Source organism: Myotis yumanensis, unplaced genomic scaffold (genome assembly GCF_028538775.1).
Source record: "Myotis yumanensis isolate MYYU_CA2020_CCGP unplaced genomic scaffold, mMyoYum1.0.hap1 SCAF_20, whole genome shotgun sequence".
Classification (NCBI taxonomy): domain Eukaryota; kingdom Metazoa; phylum Chordata; class Mammalia; order Chiroptera; family Vespertilionidae; genus Myotis; species Myotis yumanensis.
The window spans coordinates 16,001,849-16,024,407 of NW_027223771.1; the positions used below are offsets into that span (position 1 = coordinate 16,001,849).

At 45.0% G+C, this 22,559-nt stretch overlaps 2 pseudogenes; both read left to right on the forward strand.

Moving 5' to 3' along the window:
- Positions 1-4,205: 4,205 nt before the first annotated feature.
- Positions 4,206-5,253, forward strand: LOC138998596 (zinc finger protein 135-like; annotated as a pseudogene).
- A 7-nt stretch (positions 5,254-5,260) lies between these two features.
- LOC138998597 (ornithine aminotransferase, mitochondrial pseudogene) lies at positions 5,261-9,447 on the forward strand (annotated as a pseudogene).
- Positions 9,448-22,559: the final 13,112 nt, after the last annotated feature.

Below are 22,559 nucleotides of genomic sequence, written 5' to 3' on the forward strand. Positions count from 1 at the left end.
ATGGCCTCAGCAAACTGGGATTGGAGTCGGAAGTGTAATGTGCATTAGCATTTTGGTGTCTTTGAGGGACAATTTGGAGGACAACATGGGTATTGCCTGACAAGACCAATGTCAAGTCACTCACACTCCCTTTATGTGCAACATTTCATCCTACCCTATGTTTCTGGCACCCACTGTTATTGAAAGGGGGCAGTCTGACTCTCATTTGAGGCCCAAAGCACAGGTATATTATAACTGCTCATCTGCCTTTATTGTTGTGAGAGACACAGCATCAATCTGCACTAATAAAAGACAGACATGCAAATTGCCTGTACCTTCGCTACACCTTAACTGTTTGAGTCCTAGGGGGTATTGAAAAAACACTGTCGAAGAATCCCAAACAGTGCAACCGCGCTTTCTCTAAATGAGTACGAAAAGACCCAAACAGCGTGATAGCGCTTGTTTTATTTTATGTCGAGAAATACCAAGCAGCACGATCGCACTGCTTGGGACTCAAACGGATATTAATTAAAAGGAGCTGTGTGATGTATTTGCATCAGTAAATCTGAGCGCGCAACTTCGACAATTGGTAACGCACCATCAGCTGTCCACAATGTTCGAAATGTGCTGGGTTTTCTCAACATAAAATCTCAGCAGTGCGATCGCACTGCTTGGGACTCAAGCGGTTAAGCCACGCCCACCAGTCAGCCAGAGCGACTATATGCAAATTAACCAAACAAGATGGCGGCTGGCAGCCACGGAGCTGGAGCAAGCAGGAGGCTTGGTTGCCCCAATGATGGAGGAAGCCAAGCTTCCCGCTTGCCACGGTGGGTTCTGAGCTCCACTCAAAGCAACAAAGTTTCAATTATAGAAGGTAAATAAACCCCAGATACCTGCTTTCAGCTGGCTGTGGCAATGGAGCTGGAGCGACCAGCAGGCTTCCCTCTCGCCCACCCTGGCCAGCTCTGAGCTCCTCTCAAAGCTACAAAGTTTCAATTATAGAAGGTACATAAACCCCAGAATTTAAAAAGAAAAGAAAAGGAGAGGCTGGGAGCTTCCGTCACCAGGGGGCTTGGCCAGCCTGAAAACAACCCTCAGACCCTCACCCAGACTGGCCAGGCACCCCAGTGGGGACCCGCACACTGAAGGGGATATGACCAGCTGCAAACAGCCATCAGCCCTAACAGCAGAACAACTAGGAATGACTGGTCACTATGACACACACTGACCACCAGGGGGCAGACGTTCAGTGCAGGAGCTGCCCCCTGGAGGTCAGTGCGCTCCCACAGGGGGAGGTCTCCTCAGCCACAAGCCATGCTGACGTCTGCCAGTACAGCGGTGGTGGTAGGAGCCTCTGCCACTTCCTCAGCAGGGCTAAGGATGTCGGACTGCAGCTTAGGGCTGCTCCCTGCTGGCAAGTGGACATTTCCCCAGGGCTGCCGGGCTGCCAGAGGAATGTATGACTACCAGCTTGGACCCGATCCACCAGGGAGTGGGCCTAAGCCAGCAGGTGGACATCTTCCGAGGGGTCCCAGACTGCAAGAGGGCATAGGCTGGGCTGAGGGCCCCCCCAAGTGCACAAATTTTTGTGCACCGGGCCTCTAGTAGGAATATAAGGAGATATTGACTTTGATGGGACTAAGGCCTGCTGTCTTCCCTGATGTGGGGAGTAGAGGAAGCAGATGGATATGCCAGGTGGGGAGTGTGACAAACTTGGCATCTCAAGAGAGAATCTTATCATGGGATGTACTGTCCTCATTATGACAGGATATGAATTTTGAGGACGTGGCCATTGCATTCGCTCAGGAGGAGTGGGAGATCCTTGATGAGGCTCAGAGACGTCTATACTGTGATGTGATGCTGGAAGTGTTTTCACTTGTATCATTCGTAGGTAAGACCTTCATCTCTCCTAGTGTCCTGAAGTGATGCCCACTCTTTATTTATTCTCCAGACATAGCACTGTCTCTCTCAAAGCAAGACCATGGGCTCTGCTCATTTCCCCCACTGTCTTGTGAAATGGGCTGTGGCTGCCAGTGCTGAGCTCTCAGAGAGCCCTGAGCAATAGACTCCACAAACTTTCCTAACACCAGTTGCCTTAGGAACTGCAGGAAGTGTCTGGGTGTCAGCAGTCTTACAGACAGTTTAATGGGTCCCTCCTGCTCTCCCTCACCCAGGAAGGGTGACTATATCCAGAACCATGGCCTCCACTTCTCCACCTTTCCTGTAGATAAGGACCTTGGTGAATGCCTGTGCCAGGTATCTTCTTTATATACAGGAACCAGTTGCTGTTATTGTAAGACCCTCCTTCCATTGTTGTTTGTAATATTACCTTCTGTAAATACTATTGCAAGCCAAATGCTATGGGCAAGTGATGGCTGCTCACCTCTGTTGTATTTCATTGAAACTTGGAATATTTAGTTTGTAGATATTTCTAGAGAAGGAGGTGCAGAGAGAACCCTGGGTTTCTGCAGGGTGAACGTACAGGATGTTCCTAGGGGAAGCCTGGCCTGGCTGAGTGGCAGCTCGGGGGAGGTAGGACATAAGGATGGTGTTCAGATTGTACCAGGAACCTGTTCCTGTCTAATGATGTTTGGTGCAAGTTCCAATGGCCACCCCTCATTTATACATTTCCTTTTTCATATTTGACACTTTGCTGGCTTCTCATTTCATCAGTGGCTTTCTAGCTTTGGCTATCTTTGCCTTTGTGTCCTTTTTACATCACCTATTCCTTTGCACATCTCTTTCTGCAGTATTCTACAACATGGACCTATGCAAGCGTTATAAGGAGCACATACACTGAGTGGCCAGATTATAATGACCACCCCATCAGCACTCGATTGACACTTCCAAAATACTCGATATTGAAATCTTCCTAAGCAGAAACTCTCAAGGTTTTATTATCATTATTATTATTATTATTCTTTGCATAACAGATTCATTTCTTTGTACTGATGGGGTGGTCATAATAATCTGGCCGGTCATAATAATCTGGCCACTCAGTGTACATGCTTAAATACCCCTAAAATAGCAGCTACTTGTTTATTGAATTTTACTTGGAATGAGATGTAACCAACCTTCCGCACAGCTTGCCCATGTCACCAGCATAGAAGATCTGCTGCAGTGATGGCAAACCTTTTGAGCTCGGTGTGTCAGCATTTTGAAAAACCCTAACTTAACTCTGGTGCCATGTCACAAATAGAATTTTTCTGATATTTGCAACCATAGTAAAACAAAGATTTATATTTTTGATATTTATTTTATATATTTAAATGCCATTTAACAAGGAAAAATCAAGCAAAAAAAAGAGTTTGCATGTCAACTTTGACACACGTGTCATAGGTTCGCCATCACTGATCTACTGAATGCTGTTATCAGCAGAATGATCTGGACAGTCCACTTCTCCTCCATGTGGTACTTGTCTTGTTTTTGCTCTATTTCTGCTGAAGTCTCCCTTGTTTTGTGATCTTCAGTGCTCAAGAACTTCAGAGTGACCTCTTACTAATCCATCTTTCAGGTCTTTTATTTTCAGCCAATTGCATAAACCAATGTAGTATGTGCAACCCACTTTTATAATGGGACTTCCCGCTGTCACCAGAGTCAACATTCATTTTGTCATCATTCCTCTGTTTTCAGGTCCTTGGCGTAAGATGGATGATGTGGAGGCCTATTCTCAGCACAGTGTATCTATAGGAGGTTCTCAGGTCAGGGCTTCCAGGACAGCTGCAGCCACCCAGAGGACCCATCTGTGTAAGCCGTGCTTCTCAGTGTTAAAAGATATTTTGCACCTGAGTGAGTTACAAGTGGTTTACTTTGAGAATAATGTGTTCTTAAGTGATGCATGTTTGAGAGACTTGTGTTCCAGTGCAAACCCTCACCAGCAACAGAAGGATGCCAGTGGAGAGAAGCCCTGGAAAGAAGATATGGAGAGTCCCTCGCTTGTGACCTGTTGCTACTTCTACTTATCTGGGATGCCTGCAGCTAGGACAGACATTGAGGAAGACTCCCCAGCCATGTTAGGGCTTCTCCAGCACCAGGCCACTCTTAACACTAAGGAGCCACACAGTAACAATGAGATTTCACAGGAATTTCTAAGTGGAAAAAGACATCACCAGTGGGTGGAATGTGAAAGAGCTGACAGCCAGAAACAGAAAGTTCCTTATCAGAAAGATCTCTGCTCTGGAGATATGATTTATGAGTATAATAAATGTGGGGAAGTGTGTAGACAAATGTTTAACCACCCTCCACATGGCAGAGTTCACACTGGAGAAAAGCCTTATGAGTGCAGTGAATGTGGGATATCCTTTCGTCAAAAGTGTCGCCTCACTGTGCACCAAAGAGTTCACACTGGAGAAAAGCCTTATGAGTGCAGTGAATGTGGGATATCCTTTCGTCAAAAGTGTCGCCTCATTGTACACCAAAGAGTTCACACTGGAGAAAATCCATATGAGTGTAGCGAATGTGGGAAGCATTTCAGAGAAAAGGCTGCCCTCACTAAACACCACAGTGTTCACACTGGAGAAAAGCCATATGAGTGCAGTGAATGTGGGATATCCTTTCGTCAAAAGTGTCACCTTACTGTGCACCAAAGAGTTCACACTGGAGAAAAGCCATATGAGTGTAGCGAATGTGGGAAGTATTTCAGAGAAAAGGCTGTCCTCACTAAACACCACAGAGTTCACACTGGAGAAAAGCCATTTGAGTGCAGTGAATGTGGGATATCCTTTCGTCAAATGTATAACCTCACTATACACCAAAGAGTTCACACTGGAGAAAAGCCATATGAGTGTAGTGAATGTGGGAAGCATTTCAGAGAAAAGGCTGCCCTCACTAAACACCGCAGAGTTCACACTGGAGAAAAGCCATATGAGTGTAGTGAATGTGGGAAGCATTTCAGTGAAAGGGCTGAACTCACTAAACACTATAGAGTTCACACTGGAGAAAAGCCATATGAGTGTAGTGAATGTGGGATATCCTTTCGTCAGAGGTCTCACCTCACTAAACACCACAGAGTTCACACTGGTGAAAAGCCATATGAGTGTAGTGAATGTGGGAAGCATTTCCGTGAAAGGGCTGCCCTTAATATACACCAACGAGTTCACACTGGAGAAAAGCCATATGAGTGTAATGTATGTGGGAAGCATTTCCGTGAAAAGGCTACCCTCACTAATCACCGCAGAGTTCACTGGAGAAAAGCCATATGAGTGCAGTGAATGTGGGAAGCATTTCAGTGAAAGGACTACCCTCAATAAGCACCACAGAGTGCACACTCGATAAAAGCCATATGAGTGTAGTGAATGTGGGAAATCCTTTAGTGAAAGCTCTATCCCCAGTGAAGACAAGAGAGTTCACACTGGTGAGTGTAGTGAGTGGGATTCCTTTTAGCTACAACTATAACCTGGTTAGACACCTGTAATTTCACACTGGAGAAAAGATGTAAATGTGTAGGAAATGTTTTATTTTTCTCACTAAGAATAAGAACACTTAAGGGGCTCGATGGGACCCATTTACATGAATGTAAACCCCTTTAATGAGAACATACACTCTGCTAGATTCATCATAAAATTGAGGTACAAATGAGACTTGAAGGATCTGTGTTGTACTTGCTAACATGTCCAGACCTACAACCCAAATGATGTCACTGTGAGTGTTTATCACTAAAGAGGTTTCATAGCTAACACCTGCCTCACCTGAGGAGTGTGCATCGGTCACATTCCCTGGGTGCTCAGGGGAATGTATTCTGTGTTCTCGCTTCTGATTGAGGTAATTATGATTCCTCCAAGCTCTTGGCAGTATCTTCATTCATTTCTCTATGACTAGAAAATAGACCTGACCCAGGATTCATCCAGAGCAGCTGTTCTCAGCTAAGCAGTGCTACCTCTTTCAGGGACATAGTGGTACTCACATTATGCTTTGATAAATTTTGGGGGTTTTTTATTCACCAACCTGCAAACTCTGTGCTCTCCTCTGCTCTGGTTTATGATCTTTTTTTTTAAGGGTGTTTTTATATTTGTGTTGTTATTTATTAGTGCATTATTTTCAACACCAACTACTCTAAACCTGAATTTGCCACACTCTGTATTTACCCCCAGTCATTTTGTAATATTTCTGCTTCCCCAACCCTCCATGCAGACATTGATTTACCTTCCTTTACAATAGAGTAGTTCATATTTTTCATAAATTTATTGGCACTATAAGGTGAATTCTCTTTAACAAACACTGGCTTCCTTCATGCTATACAGATGTTTGAGATTTAACACTAACGTTTATATAAATAATTTTTTATTTCTAGAAAATATTGTATTCTATGGATAACCACTTTTACTATTGAGCTGCCTATAATTTCAGTTATTTCTACGTTTGGGGTTTTAAAAATAAAACAGCTCAGAATATTGTATTCCATTCTTTCTACAGATGTATGTCTTATTAAACTGTTCCACTGTCAGTGAATGTGGTACATTTCAACATATATGGAACTGTGACCTCAAATGGTCAATCAGTTTGCCTTCCCACCCACCTAGAAAATTCTATGCAACTCTGCCAGCACATGCAAAGGTTAATCTCTTTAAGTACTAGCCCCATCAATGAGTGTACTTTTAACTCGCTTTTGTTTTAACTTCATTTCCATAAAGATATTTGATGGTGATGATTTCTTCATATATTTCTTTCACTGTCTTTATCTTCTTTGTTAAAATGCTCAGGATTTTTTGTTTACTTTTAAACTTAATTTATTATTCTATTCTAACCAATAGGAGGGCGGTGCAGCCTCTAAGACATATGTTTGAATTTCACTTAGTCCTCAGTGACTCGACTGATTTTTTGGCCATATGGCATTCTTGGTTTTTGAATTCTATAAACAAAATGGTTTTTCTTAATTTTTACCCTATTTATGATTTATAGCCCACTTGTACCATACACTTATACATTTAATCTGCATTGTTAATTCTCCACCAGTGTTCTTTAAGTTTAAGCATTTAATGATACATTGAAGTCTAGGTTTGTGGTAGTTGAAAATATCCCTGGTGTAAATGTCATAACTACATTCAAACTGCGAAAATGATGGCATTGAACATGGACATAAGATATTTCAGTAGTACATCATTTTCTTTTACTAGTGACTGGGTGTATGGACTTGTGCACATTGAAAGGAAATTAATTAGAAAGTGACAAGTGGGGTGGGACTGGCTGAGACGGGTCTGACACAGCCTAATGCCAACCTCCCCCAGTCCCTCCCTATTAGGCTCCACCTGGGGCAGCACCTTGGCTTCAAGGGTATCTGTGGAATGAGTGGGATCCCTCTGGCAGGTGAGGTCCTGCGGCCTGGCCTGCAGGGAATTGGGCCGAAACCAGCTCTCCAATACCTGCTGAGGGGTCCTGGATTATGAGAGGGCAGCTGTCAGGTGACACAACCCAGAATCGGGCTCCCTCCTCTCTGGTTCCGGGATGCGTGACCCGAGAATTGCCATTGCTTCCATCACTACCTCTCATCCCAGTGGTTCTGGTATCTATCTATTCTCAGATACATTAGTGACTTATTTTACTAAAAACCCCTGATAAGTTTCTCCCTGGCCAGAGAGCTCAGTTGATTAAAGCATCATCTCAGTAGTGCCAAGGTTGTGGGTTCCATCCTCAGTCAGGCTCCATGCAAGAATCAAACAATGTGCTGCCACCAAGACGTAGCCGCTGGTTCTGGAGCCAGAGGCGCCACCAGGGATTATTGGACCCAGCAGGTCGTCCCTGGATCCAGGCTGAGCAATCTGCATTTCCATCTTAATCGCAGGAGAAAGGGTAGCTGGTCGGTGGAATTCTTGCTCCACGGACACGATTCTTTCCAAGCTAGCTCGTCATAAGACTGTGGCGGGGCGCCCACACGCCAGTGACTTCTAATACATCGTGGCGACTAAGAAGATGGTCCAAGGCCCTCTATGGTCGGATGACGTTTTTGAACGGGGAAGCCAAGTATGGCGCTCACAACTAAAGGGTGTCCCAAAATTCACGCAAGAAGTAATTTTGATAGAAAACACAGGTTTATAATTAAAAATTGTAAATTTTTTATTGATTCAAAATGTATACAGTATAGGGTTTTGTATGGAATAGCATAACGGGTAAATGGCCTCCACAGCTTTGCTGGTACACACGCAAAGCCTTGGTCTTCATTGTCTCTGCTTCTGGGCCATAATTGGTACTTGGTAATGCTTATCAAATTGAAGGGATTGAAATCACAGGGTAACAAATATTAAAATCTGATTCAATAAACCAAGTAAAATTGGGCTTTTATTTTTGTCGTTGCTAATGCTCACACAAAATTCAAATCTTGCGTGAATATTGGGACGCTCTTTACCACCTCTTACTGGTCACCCTGGAGAGAGGGACAGGTATTTCCTTGTGGGATGCGGAAGGCAGGAAATGCTTTGGTTTTCTGAGTGTGCACAGCGCCGTCAACCAAGGGCATTGCCACCCCAAGATTGTGGACGCCCTGAAGAGCCAGGCGGGGAAGCTGACGCCGACCTCGCGGGCCTCCTACAACAACGTGCCGGGCGAGGACCAGGAGAACGTCACGAAGCTCTTCAACTACCACCAGGTTCTCCCCATGAGCACAGACAGGGTGGAGGCCGGGGAGACCGCTTGCCAGCTGGCGCGGTGGTGGGGCTGCACCGTGAAGGGCATCCCCAAGGACAAAGCCAAGATCGTCTTCGCAGCTGGAAACTTTTGGGGCAGGACTCTGTGTGCCATCTACAGCTCCACGGACCCCAGCAGCGACGACGGCTTTGGCCCCTTCATGCCGGGGTTCGAGATCATTCCCTACAACAACCTACCTGCTCTTGAGCGTGCTCTTCAGGATCTAAACGTTGCTGCGTTCATGGTCGAACCCATTCAGGGCGAGGCGGGCGTCATTGTCCCGACCCAGGCTGCCTGAGGGGTGTGCGCGAGCTCTGCGCCAGGCACCCAGTCCTGTTTATTGGATGAGACCCAGACAGGACTGGCCAGGACTGGGCGATGGCTGGCAGTCGGCCATGCAAACGTCAGGCCTGACCTCGTCCTCCTGGGCAAGGCCCTTTCCAGTGGCCTGTAACCCGTGTGGGCGGTGCTGTGTGAAGACGAGATCATGCTGACCATCCAGCCTGGGGAGCGCGGCTCCACGTACAGGGGCAACCCCCTGGGCAGCCGCGGGGCCAACGCCGCCTGCGAAGTTTTGGAAGAAGAGAATGAGCTCAGGAAGCTGCCCTGGGACATCGTGACTGCAGTGCGTGGGAAGGGGCTGCTGGATGCCACCGTCACCGGGGAAACCAAAGATTCCGATGCTTGGAAGGTGCGCCTGCGCCTTCGAGATAATGGACTTCTGGCCAAGCGTACCCATGGCGACATCATCAGATTCCACCTCCGCTGGTCATCAAGGAGGACGAGGTCCAGGAGGCCTTGGAGATCATCAACAAGACCATCAGTCTTTTTTTTAAAAATATATTTTATTGATTTTTTACAGAGAGGAAGGGAGAGAAATAGAGAGTTAGAAACATCGATGAGAGAGAAACATTGATCAGCTGCCTCCTGCACATCTCCCACTGGGGTTGTGCCCGCAACCCAAGTACATGCCCTTGACCGGAATCGAACCTGGGACCCATCAGTCTTTCTGGGTCCTCCACCAGCTTTCTGAGGGCAGGGCCTGCTTCCCTGGTGTGGGGCCTGCTTCCCTGGGGTGGGCCCTGTTCCCACGGGGCGGGGCCTGCTTCCTCAGGGGCAGAGCCAGCTGGGCTGGCAGCTCGGCCACATCCTCATAACAGCCTGTGTGGTGCTGCTCTCAGCGCGGGCTCATTCCACTCCCCTGTGTCTTCAAGGACCTTTTAAAACATGTTATTTTCAGTTCATACATGCTAGAGCGGCATTTATAACCACGCAGGTTGCTGTGTAAGAGAACATGAGGGAGTCTGTTTGATCACGTGTGTGTGTGTGCTGAGGCGAAATGCTCCCTCTGTATGTAGGCAGCCTTTTTGGCAAGTCCCATGTGGTTTTTACAGGTTTTTATCATTTCCTTGCTGGTGTAAATATATTGTATTTCAAAAAGGTATATGGGGTTTTACATAGAAGACTGCTTTAACCTTCTAAAGTTGAATCATAATCACTGAATTTTAGGAAGGATGAAATGGTTAAGCTTATATAAAAGTACTAGGTTTAAATAAACTTTACATTAGCCAACACCAAGACATGTCATTATTTTGAATTGAGAACTAATGTTCAACATTCCCAAATTACGTTTTCAGTGTTGGTATAATTTGTAAAAAATACTCGTTTTCAGTTTTTCTTTAAATTTAAAATAAAGCTTATATTAAAAAAAGAATCATGCCCTAACTGGTTTGGCTCAGTGGATAGAGCGACAGCCTGTGGACTGAAGGGTCCAGGTTCGATTCTGGTCAAGGGCATGTACCTTGGTTGCGGGCACATCCCCAGTAGGAGGTGTGCAGGAGGCAGCTGATCGATGTTTCTCTCTATCGTTCTCCCTTTCTCTCTGTAAAAAATCAATAAAATATATTTTTAAAAAAACAGAATCAAACAATGTATAAAATTAGTGGAACACAAAATGGGTGTTTCCCTCTCCCTATTCTTCTCTCTCTTTCTCTCTGAGCAATATATTTGTGTGTTTTTTCACCAAACAAGTCAACGCATGCGAACACCATCACAAACCAGGCAGGGACCCTGTGGTGAACCAGCCATAAGGGTTCTCATGAGGGCAGAGCACACAGTGAGGGAGAGGACAGGAGGGGAGGGGCCCTGCTGTCAGTGTGGAGGGTGGGGAACTGGGGCTAAGCTGAAGAGTCACCCACAAGTAATTATGACATCTGAGCTCCCTGAGACTAAACACTAAGGGGCTGGGAAAAGCTCTGGGCCTGGACATGGGCTTTGTGGTCTCAGCACCTTCCAGCCAGGGGTTGAGACTGAGCTATTCTGGATTCAGGTGGTTGAGGAGCCCAGATCCCTCCCAGGCATTCTGGAGCAGTTCCTAAAACTTGAGGACCTCAAATAAGTTCACGTACCTCTGAGCAGCCCATACACTCTCCTAAGCTCCACGGGCATTGTTTGGATCTCTATTTTTGCATTTCTGGGTAATTTTCCATTTTCATTTCATTAAAAATACCACTGCCCAACCAGTCCTGGAGGTAGCATGGATTCTCCAGAAAATGGTGCTATGTGTTTTTAATGGTGAGACCATTCTGAAGTACAAGCATTTCCTGAAGGAGAGGCTTGGTCTCAACATGATACCACATTGGGGGGATGCATTCCAGGTGGTCTCCCTGCTCCATAAGTTTGGCCTTTGCCGAGCAGACCCTTGCACCTAGAGTGAGGTGATGGAGCCTGGACTCTGAGGGACAATATACCATGGGGTGTGAGGTTGTGCCCCTGGACAGATTTGGTTTTAGGGATTCCTGCCAGCATATGGGGGTGTGTCCATTGTGTGTGTGTCCATTGTGTGTGTGTCCTGTGGCACTGTCTGGGTGGCCCCAATTGTTTGTTTCTGTGTGTGTGTGTGTGTGTGTGTGTGTGTGTGTGTGTGTTCCCCTCAAGGTATTGCCTATGTCTACAGTGTGGGTCTATGTGAGCCTGGACCTAAGTCCGGCACCTGAGTGCCCAGAAGAGGCTGGGGGTGTTCTCTACCTGCATGTTTCTGTGCTCATGTTATCTGTATATTTCTCTGAGTCTGTGCACCCCAACCACTAACAAGTCATAGTGAATCTCCGGAGAGGTGATGTAGAGGACTACCTGTTTTTCTTCCCCACCACCAGTTGAGCCCCTTATTCTCCTGCTCATCCAGGCATCTGGTGTCCCTCTGGAGGTCCCATCTCAGGTATGAATTAAGCACAGGGCCAGTTCATAGAACCTCAGGCTGTAGCAAGGTGGGGAATTGGGGCAGACTGTGATGACAGACAGGAGGTATAGAGCGTGGATTGGAAATGTTTGTGGAAGACTGTGCCTTCTTGCAGCAGCTGGGTGATCCAGGATCCTTGGAAAGGAATGTGAAGATGGGTGCATGTGGGGGAAAGCTGAGGGGAAGACTTCTAGGCTCCTAAATCCCCACTAATAATGAGGAACTGGACATCCCTGGAGAGGATGTCCCTTGCCCATGTGAAAGCTAAGCTGAAAACTAATAGAGGACGGTGTCTGGGTCTACTCAGAGCATTACTCCTGCACCTCTAGGTTCTAGTTATCTACAGGGAGTGCATGGCCACATGGGACCTGGAGGGAGAACTGGCTCTCCTCACTCCAGTGCCTAAAATATGTTGGAATCCCTCAGAAACAGCTACTACTAAGATAAGTTAATTTTTATCACTCAAAGTCTATCCTAAGTTATGGAAATGAAGGGATGACTTTATTCAGAAACCATCATATTTTAGTGGTTAAATGAAAGCAAGGAGGGGATCATGACTATGACACGAATTATGTGGGGTTTTTCTGAGATCAGCGATAGTGATTCTGTTAGCCTCCCAGGTAAAAGAAGACACCTTGACTGCATTCAAATGATTCTGATAACTGTTCTAGAGAGATTGCTCTGGAGTTAATGCTATGTTCTTGAAAATTCAATACCTTAATTATTACATTTTTCTTTTTTAATCCTCTGCTGAGGATATGTTTATTGATTTTAGATAAATAATAAAGAGAAACAGGGAGAGAAATAAATAAACATTAATGGAAGAGAAACATGGATCAATTGCCTTTCATACATGCCCCAACCAAGGATCAAATCCACAATCTATTGTGTGTGTGTGTTGGATTGGGGGGGGGAGGTGCATTATGAGATGATTCTCCAACCCACTGTACTACCTCGTCAAGACAGCACCTCAGTTCTTAATGTTTCCTTTAAAACAGTGTATTAGTTTGTCTCAGCATTAAGGGGAGTGTTGCTTTGCTTATCAGTGTTAGTTGTATGTGTGACTTGCTGCCCCTTTGAGTGTTCCTGATTGTATCTGTGTTTTTTATTTTCTTTGTGTCTGTCTACTGTGTCCACATATGTCCCTTCAGGTGTGTGCCTGTGTGTGTCCATTGTGTTTGTGAGTGTGCATCGTGATGCTGTATTGTTCCCATGTGTTCTTATCTGTGTATTTGTGTATTCCCCTCAAAGTGATGTCCGAGTCTGTAGTCTGGGTCTGTGTGAGCCTGGCCACAAGCCCTGCACCTGCGAGCCCATCTTTGCCTGGGGGTGTTCTGTACCAGGGCATTTGTGTGCTTATGATGTCTGCATGTTCCCCGTGAGATTGTATGTGTGCACCCCAGCAACAGACAAATGCATAGGCAATCTCCACAGGGGTGATTTAGAGGACAATATGTTCTTCTCTGCTCCCCAGGCTGAGCCCCTTCTCTTCCAAGCCACTGTTGTACCCCTTTGGATCCCATCTAAGGTTCATGGATGGATGAAGTGAAGGGTCATAGAACTGCAGGACTGCAGGCTGAGAGAGGTTGGAGAATTGGGAAAGACTGGTGGCAGAATTGAAGAATAGAGTGTGGAGGCACTGTTTTTGGTGGACTCTAAGCCTTTGAGGAGGATCTGGAAGATCCTGAATCCCTGAAATGGAACCACTGGATGGGTGCATATGGGGGAAAGCTGAGGGTGAAGAATCCTAGGACCCTAATTCCCCCTTAGGAATGAGGAACTGGATAACCCTGGAGAAGGCTGGCATACCCGGGTGGTCCTCCTGGTCCCTGAAGAGAAGGTCAATCCCTTGCCCATTTGTAAGCTATGCTGACACCTAATAAGGAATGTGCCTGGGGTTGCTTGGAGCATCACTTTATGACCCCTGGACTCTCAACATTTACTGGGTGAGCTTGGGCACTCAGGAACATTGAGACAAGGAGGGAAAATTAGGCCCAGTGCTTCCTCCAATGGGGATGAAGAGAACAATGGAGGGACCACATTTAGCACAGGTTCAGGCACAAATGAATGGGAACCTAGGACCAACATTGATGTTAATGTCAGCATTTTTACATTCAGCTCCACCTGATGGAGCCCTCACCTGAGCTATGCAAATGATAGAGACTAGAAGACAGAGTAGTGACCGATATTAATTTCAAAGAACATGGATGCTGGAATGCTTGCAGTCCTGTACCTTCCAATAAACATTCTTAATATGTGGATCTTCACCTCGAACATAGTGGGGGAACCGAGGCAACCAGGGATTTATTAAAGGTCATACTCAGAAGTGGGCTCTGAGTTCATGGCCAATGACTTCTGACCAAATTCTTCTTATTGAAGTCCACTCCTTTGAATCTAGACAGTGGTGGTTGTGGGCAGCTCTGGGACAAAATGCACCTGGATGAGGGGAAAGTGAACCATCTGAACTAATTTCCACTGTCACTTCCTACCAATCTTCACTGCTCTTCTTCGCCCATACACAGCCCCAAAAGAGGCTGGCCCCATGTAGTCACATGAATGTGGCTATCAAGTATGTCAGACTTCCTTCCTGACCACCTGAATTTGCTGCAGCCCTGTGAAGTGCTTTGACCAATGAAATATGCTGAGTGTGAAGCCTGTCACTGCTAAGAGAAAAGTCTGGAAGCACTGAGACTTGCCACCATCTCTGTACATCTCTGATATATCCAGGAGGTAAGTATATGGTGGCTTCTCTTTACACAAGTCCCAGGAGAATCAGGGAGATCATGTGGCATGAACAAGGAAGATGCCTTCTTTAATATAAAAACCAATAAATCTTTGGGTCTGTTTGTAATTTATAATAACATCTAGCCAATCCTAGTAGTTACAGAGGCTAACAGTAGAAGCCAGAACTCTGTTGTTAGAGACAGATGGGTTTGTCTTCCAGCCCTGCCTGTTATTAACTCTATAATCATGCAATTTATGTTGAAATAGTTCATGTAAAACATTGAATCCAGGGCTTGGCACGTGTAGTGAACATTCAGTAACTCTTAGTTCCATAGTTTCACAATGTGTAATGACTGCAAACATGCAGACAATGTAGGAAAGGTCAACTTGTTGGCCATGAACCCTTTAAAATTTTGTTTTTAAACAACTAGGAGAGGATTATGTACATTTTCTCCTATCTTGATTTTTCTATTAATAATAGGATGTTTTGATAAAAATAAAATATCTGATGGCTGGAGTGGGTCTATTGGTTGAGTGTAGTCCCATGCACAGAAAGGTTACTAGTTAGATTCCTTGTGACGCACAAGCCAAGTTTTCTGGGTGTAAGCCTAGTGGGTGGAGGCCATGCAGGAGGCACCAATCAGTGCTTTTATCTTTTCCTTTCCTTCATCTACACTAATAAAAGAGAAACATGGTAATTGGCGTACGACCGCTACCCTTTTCATTGGCTAATCCGTGAGTATATGCAAATTAACTGTCAGCCAAGATGGCGGCCGGCAGCCAGGCAGCTGGAAGCAAACATGAGGCTTGCTTCAGTGACTACGGACTCCAACGTTCCCCACCTCACTTTCCGGCCTCTCAGTTGCAACTCTAAGCAACTATCTACTATGTTGCAAATAAAATAAACAAAAGCCCAGAAACCGGCTTTCAGTCAGCCAGGCTTTAGCAACATTGTATCGATGTTTTCAGCAGCGAGGCCTCAGAGCTAAAGCTGGCCCAGAATAAAACAAAAAAAAGAAAACAAGGAGCGGTTGGAAGCTTCAGTCACTCGCTTCCGGAAAACAGCCCTCAGCCCCTCACCCAGACTGGCCAGGCACTCCAGTGGGGACCCCCACCCTGATCCAGGACACCCTTCAGGGCAAACCAGCCGGCCCCCACCCATGCACCAGGCCTCTATCCTATATAGTAAAAGGGTAATATGCCTCCCGGCACCGGGATCAGTGGAGCAGCGAGGCTCCCGGCACCGGGATCAGCATGACAGGGGGCAGCGCCCAAACCCCCTGATCGCCCTGCGGCTCTGTGAGTGACAGGGGGGGGGGCCACAACCTCCCTATCTGCCCTGCTCTGTGCCTGATAGGGGGGAGCTCCCCAATCCCCTGATTGCCCTGCAGCTCTGTGTTTGACAGGGTACAGCGCACCAATCCCCCCCCCCCATGGGCCCTGCTCTGTGTGTGACAGGGTAGAGCCATAACCTCTCCATCGGCCCTGCCTTGAGTGTGACAGGGGGCGGTGCCCCAACCCCCCCAATTGGCCCTACCCTGAGCGTGACTGAGGGTGGCATCGCAACCTCCCCATTCGCCCTGCTCTGTGCATGACGGGGCGGTGCCCCAACTCCCCAATTGGCCCTGCTCTGAGCCTGACCAGGGGCTGCACTTAGCAATTGGGCCTGCCCTCTGCCACCCGGGAGCAGGCCTAAGCCAGCAGGTCGTTATTTCCCGAGGGGTCCCAGACTTCGAGAGGGCACAGGCCGGGCTGGGGGATCCCCCCCTCCCCCTGGCCCCGAGTGCACAAATTTTTGTGCACCGGGCCTCTAGTTCTCTCTATAAAATTCAAATAAAAAAAACTTAAAAACAACATATTCATTTAGATTTGTGGTCCTCAGGAATAATTGAAATAATACTTTTCACCTCAGGGAGCATTCTGAACTTCATGAAATCTAAAATTACATCTCAAAACAAGAGATCAGTTGCAGACAACACTTCCATGCAACCTGTGATCAGCCCCCAAATGCTAAGTTTGTCATTTTCCAGCACCACCGGGGGTCCCCAACACCAGTATTTGCAATGATCAGTCAGTGATTGAGATCTTAATTCCACCTGTTGGGCCTGAAAAAGTAAGTTACCCAAAGTGCACTGCCCCGAATTATGGCTGCATTTAGCCAATGAAAGCCCAGGCCAGGGGTCTTATCCAGTGCTGATTGGTTTGGGTGTTGCTTCCCGGTGCTCACTTTGACCTTTTTGTTCTGTTAACCTATAGGCTCCAGCGCTGGGTCACAACTAGGACCAGGCTTCAGAGGCACTGTCCCCATGGTGCAGTGGTTTGTCTGAAGCTTGTTGAGCAGCAACAGTCAGCATTGAGGCCTATGTGCCTCCCAGACTCCGTTTTGCTTGAAGACTTCTACTCAGCCTCACTCCATTTACCCTCCATCCTTACATGCCGGTGTCTGTCAGATCCTGAAACCCAGGTCACTGAGTCCAGAACAGTGAGTCACTTGTGGGTGATACATGTGTGATGTGTGAAAGAGGGTGACAGGCTGCAATGCCACCCTGTCAGATTTTGGTTGGTGGGGCTGAGCTGGGAGGACTCGGGAATCCTGGGCTGGTTTTGTATCTAAAGGCAACAGAGAAGAGGAGGCAAAGTATTTGGTGAGAAGTTTCAGTTTAATTTTCAGGATCCTAGGGCCATCGATGGTGGAGAATAAAAGAGGGACATTGTCTGAAATAGGGTTTTAAACTCTTCCCAACTGCTGGGAATGAAACTTGAAGGGAGAGGATCCCAGTTGGGGGACAGGAAGCAGAAGTCCCTTGAAAGATAGCCAACTAGGCAAGATTGTGCCCTTAGGACTGAGGCACTGACATAATGCGGTCATCCCCAGGGGCTGGGGAAAGATACTAATAGGCAGAGCCCATGAATCCTGGTGGTGGTTGCCAAGTTCTCAACAGACCTTTAGTTTCCACAGATTGCTGCAAATGAAGAATCGCTTAGGGGTACTGATTTGTGGAGCTTATTTCTGGGCCTCCCACTCTTGTGGCTTCTGAGATAGTAGAGTCCTGGGACTGTCCTGCCACTCTTCTAGCCCCTGGGCCTAGGAACCTTTAAAGGACGCTAAGCTCAGAATGCAAAGTTCAGGTCTACAGTTGTATGATGTGCTCACTGATTTTGGCAATGTGGGAGTTCCTCGCAGAACCTGTAAACCAGGGGTCCTCAAACTTTTTATTTTTATTTATTTTTGTTATTGCTTAAAGTATTACAAAGAGTATTACATATGTCTCCTTTTTTTCCCTGCCCTTGACAATCCTCTGGCCTCCCCTACCACCCAGTGTCTTATGTACATTGGTTATGCATATATGCATGCATATAAGTCCTTTGGTTGATCTCTTACCCCCCCCCCCCACTTCCACCCCCCTAACCTCCCCGGCCTTCCCGCTGCAGTTTGACAGTCTGTTGGAGGCAGCTCTGCCTCTGTATCTATTTTTGTTCATAAGTTTATAAAGGTCTTTATTATCCATGAATGAGTGAGATCATGTGGTATTTTTCCTTCATTGACTGGCTATTTCACTTAGCATAATACTCTCCAGTTCCAGCCATGCCATTGCAAATGGTAAGAGTTCCTTCTTTTTTATAGCAGCATAGTATTCCATCGTGTAGATGTACCATGGTTTTCTAATCCATTCATCTACTGATGGGCACTTGGGCTGTTTCTAGATCTTAGCTATGGTGAATTGTGCTGCTATGAACATATGGGTGCATATATCCTTTCTGATTGGTGTTTCTGGTTTCTTGGGATATATTCCTAGAATTGGGATCACAGGGTCAAATGGAAACTCTATACTGTCTTCCATAGTGGCTGCACCACTCTGCATTCCCACCAGCAGTGAGTGTTCCTTTTTCTCCACATCTTCTCCAGCACTTGTCGTTTGTTGATTTGTTGATGATATCCAATCTGACAGGTGTGAGATGGTACCTCATTCTTGTTTTGATTTGCATCTCTCGGATCATTAGCAACTTTCAGCATGTTTTCATATGTCTCCTGGCTTTCTGAATGTCCTCTTTTGAAAGGTGTCTATTTAGATCCTTTGCCCATTTTTTGATTGGATTGTTTATCTTCCTTTTGTTAAGTTGTATGGGTTCCCTATAAATTTTGGAGATTAGGCCCTTATCAGATATGACATTGGCAAATACGTTTTCCCACGCAGTGGGCTTTCTTGTTGTTTTGTTGATGGTTTCTTTTGCTGTGCAGAAGCTTTTTATTTTGATGAAGTCCCATTTGTTCATTTTCTCTTTAGTTTCCAATGCCCTAGGTCTAGGAGCTGTATCAGTGAAGAAATTGCTTCGGCATATGTCTGAGATTTTGTTCGCTTTGGATTCTTCCAGATTTTTTATGGTTTCCCGTCGTACATTTAAGACCTTTATCCATTTTGAGTTTATTCTTGTGTATGGTGTAAGTTGGTGGTCTAGTTTCATTTTCTTGCATATATCTGTCCAATTTTCCCAACACCATTTATTGAAGAGACTATCTTGACTCCATTGTAAGTTCTTCCCTCCTTTGTCAAATATTAATTGAGCATATTGGTTCGGGCCGATTTCTGGGGTCTCTATTCTATTCCATTGATCTATTATGTCTTTTTTTTTTTTTTTGCCAGTACCAGGTAGTTTTGAGAACAGTGGCTTTGTAATACAGCTTGATATCTGGTATTGAGATCCCACCTATTTTGTTCTTTCTCAGGATTGCTGTAGCTATTCGGGGTCTTTTTTTATTCCAGGTGAATTTTTGGAGAGTTCGTTCTAGATCTGTGAAATATGCCATTGGTATTTTAATGGGAAGTGTGTTGATATTATAGATTGCTTTGGGTAGTATGGACATTTTAATGATGTTGATTCTACCAATCCATGAACACGGTATGTTCTTCCATCTCTTTATGTCTTCCTCTATCTCTTTTTTCAACGTCCTGTAGTTTTCTCAGTAGAGATCTTTTACCTCATTAGTTAAGTTTATTCCTAGGTAGCTTAATTTTTTTTGGTGCGATGGTAAATGGGATTGTTTTTATAACCTCTCTTTCTGAAAGTTCACTATTGGTGTATAGAAATGCCTCAGATTTCTTGGGGTTAATTTTGTATCCTGCTACATTGCCAAATTCATGTATTAAGTCTAGTAGTTTTTTGATGGAGTCTCTAGGGTTTTGTATGTATAATGTCATCTGCAAATAAGGACAGTTTTACTTCCTCTTTTCCAATTTGGATGCCTTTTATTTCTTCTTCTTGTCTAATTGCAATGGCTAATACTTCCAGGACTATGTTGAACAGGAGTGGTGAGAGTGGGCATCCCTGTCTTGTTCCTGTTCTTAGGGGAAATGGTGTTAGTTTTTGTCCATTGAGTATGATGTTGGCTGTGGGCTGTCATATATGGCTTTTATTATGTTGAGGTATGATCCTTCTATTCCCACCTTGCTGAGAGTTTTTATCAAAAATGGGTGTTGGATTTTGTTGAATGCTTTTTCTGCATCAATTGATATGACCATGTGGTTTTTTTCTTTCAATTTGTTTATGTGATGTATTATGTTTATTGATTTACAGATGTTGTACCATCCTTGCATTCCTCCGATAAATCCTACTTGGTTATGGTGTATGATCCTTCTGATGTACTGTTGGATCCGATTTGCTAAGATTTTGTTGAGGATTTTGGCATCTATGTTCATGAGGGATATTGGCCTGTAATTCTCTTTCATTGTGTTGTCTTTACCTGGTTTTGTTATTAGGGTGATGCTGGCTTCATAGAATGAGCTTGAAAGTGTTCCTTCCTCTTGAATTTTTTGTAGTAGTCTGAGGAGGATAGGTTTTAGTTCTTCCTTGAAAGTTTGGTAAAACTCCCCTGAGAAGCCATCTGGTCCTGGGCTTTTGTTTGCTGGGAGCTTTTTGATGACTGCTTCAATTTCTTCCATAGTTATTGGCCTATTGAGATTTTTAGATTCTTCCTGATTGAGTTTTGGAATGTTGTATTTTTCTAGGAATTTGTCCATTTCCCCCAGGTTGTCTAGTTTGTTGGAGTAGAGTTGTCCGTAGTATTGTTTAACAATCATTTGTATTTCTGTGGGGTCTGTTGTTATTTTGCCTCTATCATTTCTGATTTGGTTTATTTGGAATCTCTCTCTTTGCTTCTTTGTGAGCCTGGCTAGAGGTTTGTCAATCTTGTTTATCCTTTCAAAGAACCAGCTCTTGGTTTCATTGATTTTCTGTATTGTTTTTTTGGTCTCTATGTCATTGATTTCTGCTCTAATCTTTATTATCTCCTTCCTTCTGCTCACTCTGGGGTTTTCTTGTTGCTCTCTTTCTAATTCTTTGAGTTGAAGAGTTAGATGATTTACTACCATTTTTTCTTGTTTTTTGAGATAGGCCTGCAGAGCTATAAACTTCCCTCTCAGGACTGCTTTCATTGTGTTCCATAGGTTTTGGATTGTTGTGTTTTCATTGTCATTAGGGTCCAGGATGTTTTTAATTTCTTCTTTGATGTCATTGGTAACCCAATCAATACTTAATAACTTGCTATTCAAATTGATGGCTTTCTCTTTCATGTGTTTATATGTTTAGGTTTCGCTTTATGCTGGAAAAGATGTTGGTATTGAAGGACAAGGACATGCAGAGGGTTCTGGGCTATGACCCTGAGCCTGTAGAGAAATTGAGGAAATTGCAAAGAGCTTTGGTGAGTCACTTTTACTCATAAGTTCTTTGAGTTCCCTGTGGACGTGAACCCATCCTGGAAGTCTGGGAGGTAGTTGGAGCTATGAGTCAGGTGATCAGCCTGGTCAGCAAGAGTTCCGAGGGACTGAGTGGCAACTGTGTTTCTGTGGTGAGACTCTGTGATTGGCCTGTGTGCAGTGAGTCCCTGTTAGTTAAGCATCCTCCATTCTTACCTTGTGGTGCTGGACTGGGCTGTACAGCAGAATCATCCTAGAACTTTCTGATCACTTTGGAAGAGGCCCCACAGGTGTTAGCCAGAGGTGTTTAGGACCAGAGGTGTTAGCCTAGGAGGAGAGGGGGCTTGTCTGTTTATCCTTCCCAGGTTTTTTTATGTGGGGTCATAGCTGAGACCCACTGCCCTCTCTAATCAGGGTGAGTTCTCTATACTTCCTTTATTATTTTTATTTTATAAAAAAAGAATTTCATTATATATATATATATATATATATATATATATATATATATATATAAATAATTGGTTTCAGAGAGAGAGGAAGAGAGAGAGAGAGAGAAAAATCAATGATGAGAATTATTGATTGACTGACTCCTGCACACCCATCCTGGGGATTGAGCCCACAACCGGGGCATGTGCCTTGACCTGGAATCAAACCATGACCATCTGCCTCATAGATAGATGCTCAACTACTGAGCCTGGTGGACCAGGCTTAGGTGCAGTAAAACTGCTTATATAAATAAATAAATGTTATTGCTGGTTCAGTTTACTCCAAGGTATTCTTTGAAACTATTGGGAAATTTGGCAAGAATTTAAACTAAAATTTGAAAATTAACTTCTTAGACCTAGTGGAACTCATTTTGTCTTTCAATACTGTCCTGAGGATATGCTTACTCATTAGAGAGAGAGAGGGAGGGGGGGGAGGAGAGAGAAATGTTGATATTAGAGAAAAGTATCAATTGGTTGCCTCTCATAGGCACTTCCATTGGGAACTGAACACCCAACCTAGGTATGAAACCTGACTGGGAATTGAACCCAGAGCCTTTCAGTGTGTAGAGTGGTGCTCCAAACAACTGAGCGACACTGGCCAGGTCATGGAACCAAGATTTAGGATAGAAAACCTTGGATTACTCCTTAAATTTCTGCATATCTGAGATCCAAAATACAGCTAAGTCAATGGGAGTGCATGGAACACCTTGATGACTTTGAGTGGATTAAATGAGATACAATGTCTGCAACATGCTCATCACTGTGCTAAGCTGGCACTCACTCTATTGTGGTTTCAGTCGGCCTCATCCTGTTTTCTGTGTCATT